The 9774-nt window shown below is 30.2% G+C and overlaps 1 non-coding gene across 1 annotated transcript; it reads left to right on the top strand.

The window, feature by feature from the left end:
• Positions 1 to 4226: 4226 nt before the first annotated feature.
• On the top strand, positions 4227 to 4300 carry TRNAV-AAC (transfer RNA valine (anticodon AAC)). Its single transcript has one exon. It is a non-coding gene; the product is annotated as a tRNA-Val (tRNA).
• Positions 4301 to 9774: the final 5474 nt, after the last annotated feature.

The following is a 9774-nucleotide window of genomic DNA, read 5'->3' as shown; positions in this document are numbered from 1 at the left end:
AAAAATGTCATCAGGCATTAGCAAATGCTATTATTGCAGTTCATTCCTTCTGGATTGTAGTCTGAATCTTGTTGTAAGTCAGTGAGACTTACCTGAGGGTTGTAGCCTTATGGATTATTGTACCTTTAGTTGTAAGCTCTAGGTAGTGTGCCTCAATGTTGGTGCATTCCCTATTGTAATATTTTCACATACTACTACAGAGTATCGTCTTATTGTGGGTAGGTTCCCACCGTGGTTTTTCCCTTAATCGGGTTTTCCATGTCAAAATCTTGGTGTTGTGTGTTGTGGTATCAATTTTCTTATCTTTGTTGTTGCTACAATTTATCAGATTTGTAATTGTGGTTGAGTTTGTTAATCCGGTGAAAACTGATTCACCCCCCCTCTCAGTTTTCCTTCATTGTTGTTTCGAACACATGCATGGTTGCTCAAGATTATGCTTTGTTGATGAAATATTTTTTTTCCTAAATTGGTTGCATCACTTTACCAAATTAGTTCAAAGTATCTAGCACCAACAAATAGTCACTTACTAATTGTTGTGTTTGTGTAACCCATGTTAATTTGATACCAATTCAAGAGGTAAGGCCATTATGTATTGGAGTGCTAACAATGCTAGCCCACACATCACACAAACTACAACCACTAGATGTAAGTATGTTTTCATCAATTAGATCTACTATTTCAAGAGTCAAAGAGTAACATGGACAACTAAATTTTCTAATTTAGACAATAAGAGGGTAGAATTCACAAATATTGATAGCAAAGAAATTGAAAAAAACACTAATTCTTGATAACATAAATCAATATTCAAGAGGAATGCATGACCACTTATTCATGTGCACTATGGAGGACTTGCATCCTAGGGATACATCTCAATTACTACGCCTAATGAAATTGCACTACAAAGAAAATTCTTATTCTTTTAAAAGTGGATGTTCTCCAAAGAGAAGTGAATGATAACCAACACAATATCCTTCCAAGTGAGGAAATAATAACTGAATCACTTAACCTTGAGTCATTAAATAAATTTGCAGTGTATCACAAACTAATGTTGAATTGATAGTCATGTAAGTGTTTTCCTTGAAGAAAATTATTGTACTCACCAAGAGGATTCAATGTATTCTTCCCCAATGACCAATGCCAAATCTCATGGTTGGTGAAGAGGGTAATCATTTCAAATTTTGACAAAGACTAACAATAATCAATGCATCTCAAATGATCCACTTTTATGTTTATTGTGGAGATTAGGAAGAGAGGAAAAATGTTATAGACTTGAGAGGGAAAGAGGATTTTGGGAAAAATATTATCCAAGGGAAAAGATCAAATTCAATCATATTTCAACCAGCCATTTAGAGGTCAAAGCAATTAAGATGTTATAGACTTGGGAGGAAAATAGGTTTGGGAAAATAAATTAATTCAGTAAAGGATGGCATTCAACATATTCCAAACAATAATTTGAATGTCAAAGCAATCCCAACATTATCAAGTTCCTTAAATTACTATCTCATATATGAAAAGAAACCTCAAAGAATTGATCTAATAATCAGATTTGATGAGTAGTCAACAATATCAACTTATCATTATATATGATTACATGAAGCTATTAAGAATAGCAAAAAAGGAAAAAATAAATTAAGGAGTATAAAAAAAAATTACAAAAATTAAATTGTGAGAAAGGAAACAAAAAAAACTACAAGAAAAAGGAAGAAGTAAAATTAGATAGATAATTGCATTTTAATGTGCAATGAACATAAATGGAAAAAGATAGTATCTAATAGAAATATAATAAATTATTTTTTATTTTTTTTAAAGAGAAAAGAGGGGATTGGAGAGGCAAAGATTTTTAAGAAAACCATTGAACCCTTTTCTTTAACAACATGCTTTATTTAGAGAGATGATGAACATTCATTAAATTTAATATATTATCATAATAAATTTCTAGCTATAACTCAAGGTATTTATAGTAGCAATCCAATTTCTCCTACAAGAAAGGATGAGCATATGGGTGCAAAAAAAACTCAAAGTACCAATACAACACCAAACTTAATGACATGCTCATGCTTCTTCTTTCCCCTATATTTTTTTAGAAATGAATAATTGAGTAGATTTAAGTTTTAGCTTAAATAGTAATGAATTTCTTTAAGAGGGTAGAAAAATATAGTTTATTTACATTTTTTAATAGACACATGCTCCATTTTTTCTATTGAGTAAGAAATCTATTTTTAGTTTTTCTTTATGTCTTTTTGATCTAGGCATGCATGTAATTTTTTCTAGTAATTTGAAATATCATTTGTTAATTTTCTTTTCGTAGACATGCATGTCATCTTCATGAATCAATGGATATGCTATGTAATGATATTTTTAATAGTAATATATTACAAATTTAGCAATATATACTTTGTTATCACCTAAAGTTAGGACTACCTATACAAATAAACAATCAATAAAGAAAATAAAATAACTCACAAAAGAAAGTTGAGATAGAGATGGTATAGATATTATGGAATTAACATATTCAATAAATGCCACATAAAATAGTTGAGCATTATATACAAACCTAAAATTGAGGTTAATTACATTGTTGAGCCTCATATACAACTCTAAATTGAAAGTTTGGATCGAACATGCATTATAATTATTTTGTCACATGCTTCAATTAAACAAATTTGATAAATAGATGTCTTGTAAAAATATGGATCACATTTTCAAAACTAGTCAACAAGATCTAAAACTCCACAACACAAGCATCATGAATTATAAGATATAAAAATGAAGTGTTTGGTCAGAATTCTAGTGGAGTGCAAGGACCTCACCATGTCATTGTAGCCAAAGTCACTAACTAAGTGGTGACTTGCATATGAAACTACCAACCAATTTAAATGAGAAAGACAATCCACGATGCAAATATAAACATAATCTATTGACATATTGCTCTACACTATCAACCTACAAAATTCAAAGATTATTTTTTCATTGATATTGAATGCATTAAAAATTATAGATTTCGTTGAATTCATATGTGTTTACAAATAAAACGTTATGACCAAAAAAAACTTGTTAAAGGTTTTATGTATAAAAAATGATCTTATGGTTCATAACTATCTTGATCTTCACGTGACCCTTGAAAATAAACTTAATGAAAGATATTTAATCTCTGATACCATTGATGATATAATTACCCTAATATCTTAAAAAACATATTAATATATTCATATATACATCGTCCTCATATATATAACAGAAAGGAATTATAATATGAATATCATATAGTCATGAATTTTAAGAAGTAATTATATATGTTTGTTTTGAATTTTATCCATAAACAAACATAAATTATAACACTACACAAATTCTAAGAACTAATAGCTTTAAATTTTATCCTTGAACATAAGTACAAACTCAAACCTTGTGATAACCTTTGAAAAAGCTGAATAATCTTAAGAAATATGGAGAAGAAACTTCAAATAAACCAAATACCATCATTATTCATATAAACTTAAATAATTGAGGAGAGAATTATTGATCGATTCCATCGCTGTAAAATAATTGCAATCGTTTTTAATCTGTCAACAAAGTCTTATTTAACCCAGGAAATGTGTGTTGTTTAATGTGGGGCCAAGAATATGACAGCATTAATCCCTCATTTTACTCTACACCAAATTATACAATACAATCGTCAGAGTGGGTTATTTGATTTTTTGCTTATTAAGTGATTTTACATTTCAAATGTTCTCCTTAGACTTGATCTGAATGATCTGTGATAAGTGAATCTGAAGATGTTTTAGGGAATCATTAAGTTTGTGAAAATAATTACATTGGTTAGTAGCAGTGTAACCAATATACAACTTCCAACCTACACCCTATTCATATTAACTAGACATCTATAAAATACTATGTTGTTGAATTATAGATAGGATTAAATTAACATCTATTCATATTAAGCAGATAGGATTAAATTAACATTGCCATCTAATCTCGCCCAAAAAAGTGTTTCAAAATAAAAACTATTTTTTATAAAATGGTAGGACAAATAATTGTCTTTGTCTGATGTGTAAGTATTGGTAACTTTCATTATCATCACTCATCAGGACTGAGTCTGAAAGCAAACTCTAATCGACCTCCATTTGCTTAGCTTTTTTCACGCTGTTGCACTAAACAGATATAAGATTGCTCAAATGTTCATATAAAACATTATATAATAGTGAAAAAATTTTAGTTCAAAATCGGTTGGTGCTGTGGTGTAGTTGGTTATCACGTCAGTCTAACACACTGAAGGTCTCCAGTTCAAGTCTGGGCGGCGCCAGTTTGCATACTTTATAATCTATAGTATTCATTATCATTTTAGCAGACCATAATAATGACTTTTTCAACTTTCCTCTAAATCCATTCACTTACAAACATCACATGAATGTTTTCATTCGTTTTTCAGTTGAACAATCTGTGTCTGTTTTTTTCCATTGGATTGTTTTTCATTCTTTTCTTGGGGTGAATTGATTCGTCATTATTTAGTCTGATGTGAAAGCTGACCTTGGTTGACATTAAGGTTGGAATTGGTGGAATTATGTTGGGTCTAACAATTCTGTGTCAAAAATTAGTCAAAATTGAACGAAATCTTAAAATCAAGAACATTCATAAGATGCTTGATAGGAAACCCAGTCTGTAGATTAGATTAGTGGATGGAATCTTGTTTATTATTATAGGAATTTGTTCCCCCATTAATAATCATTAAAAACATATTATATAATTGTTTATTTTGTGATTGCAGATATATAAGATCGGTGTAGAAGATCTTTTTGATGTATGATGTGAAGTGGTATGAGCGAGTTGTGGTCAAGAAATCCTTTTGGCGCAGTTTCACATGCACATTCTTGATCCGGTAGCTGACTGAAATAGAAAACAAAGCAGAGTAGCAGAGGTGGTACAGTCAAACTTTATGCACTTAACCGGAACTCATCCAGACATTTTTTGATTCTATTTTGGAGTTCAACAATTGTAATTCACCATTGTAAAAGATTTGAAGGCAGTGAGCCTTCTGGGGTTGTAGCCCTTATTGTAATTGAGTTGTAAGCTCTAGGCAATGTGCTTGAATGCTAGTGCATTCCCCTTTTGTAATATTGTTTTTTTACTGGTCATAGTGGAATAATATTGTGGGTTCAAATCCCACCGCGATTTTTCTTATTTGGGTTTCCACGTAAAAATCCTGGTGTTATGATCTTGTGGTTAATTATCTCGTGTTTCTGCACTTTACTTTCTTGCATATGCTTCTGGTGGTTTCAGAATAAGTTAGAAAATTTATTTGTTGGTAGATCACTGATTAACCCTCCCCCCCTCCCCCTCTCTCTAAGTGATCCTTGATTCCAACAAAGGCCTCTACTTATAATTAAGATTTCAAGTCAACATCTTCAAATATGCTACCACATCATAATGTTTATTACTAAGGTGTTCAAAAAAGGCTAAAAAAAAGAAGCAACCTAGTAATTGTATATTAATTCATGTTTGTTTGTGCACTGATGTGGCATCACACAATTTATAAATTTTTTAGATTTAAAGGAAACTTTAAAGTAAAAAATATTGAGCATTGAATCAACAAATCTTTTTATAACTATTGAAACATGTTCAATTACTGAGTCTTTTAGTAGAAGGTGTTTCCTCAATAAGGAGGAGCAACGTGACTTAGACACCAATCATTAACATGGAATGATAATAATGTAAGACGATATAAACCATCTCAATCATACAAATTTGTCACCTATAATTTCTCTTTTTTAACAATCAAATTCAGAATGAAAGCTAAAAACTAGCCTGGCTCACCCGTAGTCATCTGTTAAGGACACACAAGGATTTTGATGGGGGCATATACATTTGGTAGTGGGTATTAGAGTGGTTTTTTAATGCTTTTAAAGTGGGTTTTGATGTCATGAAATGTAAGCATTGATATACAAATGTTTCAAATTTGTATTATGCATTCTCAAAAAGTATAGGTTCAACATAAATTGGCTTTGAGGATGACAAGTGGAGAGTATTACATAACTCTACAAGAGATCACATTACATTTTATATTGCACCATGCTATGTAAGTGGACTAAATCTTCAGTGTGTGGGCAACATTTACTTTAGACATCTCCTTTTTATTGTACTCTCTTTGTAGTCCAAATGTTTCTTATTATGATAAGTTCACGCATTAGGATTTATCATCTCCCTATATGCTCATAATTCGTGAGCTTCACTATTGGATGTACATGTTTGAGAAATCTCCTAAACCTATAAAGGTCCATATTTTAAAATGGACTCATCAAATTTGTCCAATTTTGTCTAGACTTTGCAATGTGCTCTTTTTTATTCTAAACTCGTTGCTTTATTAATAAAAACAAGGTTACAAAATGTAGATCAAGCCCAAACTGGGAATAATTGATCATAGAGAGCACAAACCATCACATGACCCAAAAAAGATAATAGAGATTGCTAATAGAAATTGTTTTAATTACAAAAAGACTTTAGAGATTGCTACTTTATATTTCCATCTCTCACTCAATCTATCCATGTCATAAATTGGTGGATTGATTTCTAATGTGTTTTCATTAGATCTCAGAACTTCTCATCCACAGTCTTCTTCAATAACACTCTGCTTCTCTAAGTCCCATATCTTCTAGACGCAATCATATGCATAAATTTTGTTGTATCTCTTCTAAAATTAAAAATAATTTTACTACAAATTTGTCATCTTCTTCTATGGCATATGGTCAATACTTAGTTGCCTTCAACTCAAATTTCTTAATATTGATTTGAACCGCCTATACGTTCTCAAATTTTCTCTAGTCACGAGTCACAGTAACCTGCAAGGCAATAGAATGAAAGATGAGGCTTTTTAAATATTTAGTAAGTTGTTTCTTTCTTTCTTGCTTTCAGTAACTAAAACCAATAAAAAAGATACATTAAATTTTTTAGTAATCCTTTTAACATAGTCAAATAAGATTTCTTTGGACATGAAAAATTCTCTTTATTATTCCACCTTCACAAATCAGCAAAGAATAACAACCAAGTTCATTTATCAAAGAAACACTCCTAGAAAATATGGTTAACAATTTCACTAATTCTGCTAATTGAATACATATTGTTATCAAGTTGAACATGACTCAATTTGACATGCAATTTCTTCAAGAGATGCAACCATGTTAAACAATCTTTCTTTGGTTCACTAACAAAGGACCAAGAGTGCTTAAGAATATTTTACCAGTGCCAACAATCATTTGGGGTTCTTAACAACCTTTGAAAGTTAGTAAGTGAATTATAATTTTTTTGGCAGTTATATACCTCTACTTAAGATTACCATATGATTTAGAATTAAAATTGAGTTTGATAAGAAATTTAATGTTCTTTTAGGCTTTCCTAAGGATTGAGTAAGTTCTCTTTTGAGTATGAGAGAGACCAAGAAAAGCTCAACAATTAATTTGTCTATTGTTCATCATACTGCCAAAATCATTAAGTCCTTTCCTATCCCAGTTTTTGGAGAGCATCCATGTAGGATAGTAAGGGGTTTGTTCTTTTGTTGGATATTCCAACAAATTGACCCAAAACTGCATATTTTAATTTCCTCCTTGTTAAAAAATTTATTATTTTTTACCATTTTCTTGACAAATTATCAACCCTTCCAAATACTCTTGAAAATGTTAGAGCGAAAAGGGGATATAGAAAATTTGCCTTCCATATTTTGATAGGCATGCATACCATTTTTTCTAGTAAGTAGGAAGATGATTTGTAAATTGCCTTTTGGTAGACATTCATGTCATCTTCTTGAATTAATGGATATGCTATGTAATGATATTTTTATTAGTAATATACTACAACTTTATTAATATATACTTTGTTATCATCTAAAGTCAGAATAACCTATATGAATAACTAATTAATAATGAAAATAAAATAATCTACAAAAGAAAATTGAGATGCAGATTTTATAAATATTATGGAATTAACATATTCAATGAATACCACATAAAATAGTTGAGCATTATCTACAACCCTAAAATTGAGGTTGATTACATAGTTGAGCCTCATATACAACCCTAAATTGAAAGTTTGGGTCAAAGATGCATCATAATTATTTTGTCACATACTCCAACTAAACAAATTTGTTAAATACATATGTCTTGTAGAAAAATGAATCATATATTATAAAACTAGTAAACAAGATGTAAAACTTCACAACACAAGCATCATGAATTAAAAGATATAAAAATGAAGTGTTTAGATCACTATCCTAGTGGCGTGCAAGGACCTCACCTTGTCATTGTAGCCAATATAAGTGTATAGACTAAGTGGTGACTTGCATACAAAACCACCAACCAATTTAAGTGAGACTGACAATCTATGATACAAATGCAAACATATAATATATTGACATATTGCTATAGAATATTGATATATGAAATTCAAAGATAATTCATTTTTCATTGATATTGAATGCATTAAAAATTATAGAGCTCATTGAATTCATATGTGTTTACAAACAAAATATTATGGAAGCAAAGCTTGTTAAAGATTTTTATGTAACAAAAATGATCCTATGCTTCATAACTATCCTTGATCTTCATGTAACCCTTGGAAACAAGTAATGAAAGACATTTAATCTCTAATACCATTGATCATATAATTCCATTAATATTTTAGAAAACAGATTAATAGATTCACATGAACATCATCACGTCCCCCACCCTTAGACACATATATATATATTACAACTTTACAAGAAGAATTGTAATACGAAGCTATTCATAAATATGATATAAGTTTAAATAACTAGACAAATTCTAAAGTGAACATATACAAACAAAAACTCAAATAGATATTATCAATTAGCAAGTTTGCTTTGAATTTTATCCTTGAACTTAAATACAAACTCAAACCTTCTGATAACGTTTGAATAAGATGAATAATTCTTTATCCATCTTAAGAAATATGGAGAAGGAACTGCAAATAAACCAAATACCATCATTTTATATATATTAACAGTTGAGGAGAGAATGATTCATCAAATCCATATAAAAATTAACAGTTTGAGGAGAGAATGATTGATCGATTCCTTAGCTGTAAAACACAATTACGATCGTTTTCAATCTGTCAACTGCCCCATAAAAAAGTCTTATTTAACCCAGGAAATGTATGTTGTTTAATGTGGGGCCAAGAATATGATAGCATAAATCCCTCATTTTACTCTACACCAAATAACACAATACAATCATCAGAGTGGGTGATTTGACTTTTTGCTTCTTCAGTGATTTTACATTTGAAATGTTCTCCTTACACTTGATGAAATCTGAATAATCTGTGAGAGGTGGAGGATGCTCAGTGATAAGTGATCTGTAAATCTGAAGATGTTTTAGGGAGTCATTAAGTTTGTGAAAATAATTAAAAGTTTTTTTTCAAGTAGCAGTTTAATCCATGTCTTAAAAAAAAATATACAACTTCCAACCTACACACTATTCATAATAATAGACAGGAGTAAATTAACATCTATTCATATTAACCAGATATAAGGATTAGATTAACATTGCCATTTAATCTTGCCCAAAATATTGTTTCAAATAATTGTCTCTGCGTGATGTGTAAGTATTGATAACTTTCATTATCATGAGGACGGAGTCTGAAAGCAACTCTAATCGACCTCCATTGCTTAGCTTTTTTCACGCTGCTGCACCAAACAAATACCAGATTACTCAAATGCTCATCTAAAACATTGTCAAATAATAATATTATATAAATTTTGATTTAAGATGTGTA

The sequence above is a fragment of the Cryptomeria japonica genome, chromosome 3 (assembly GCF_030272615.1).
Source record: "Cryptomeria japonica chromosome 3, Sugi_1.0, whole genome shotgun sequence".
In the NCBI taxonomy this organism is placed as follows: domain Eukaryota; kingdom Viridiplantae; phylum Streptophyta; class Pinopsida; order Cupressales; family Cupressaceae; genus Cryptomeria; species Cryptomeria japonica.
This window is presented reverse-complemented; position numbering and strand designations above follow the sequence as displayed.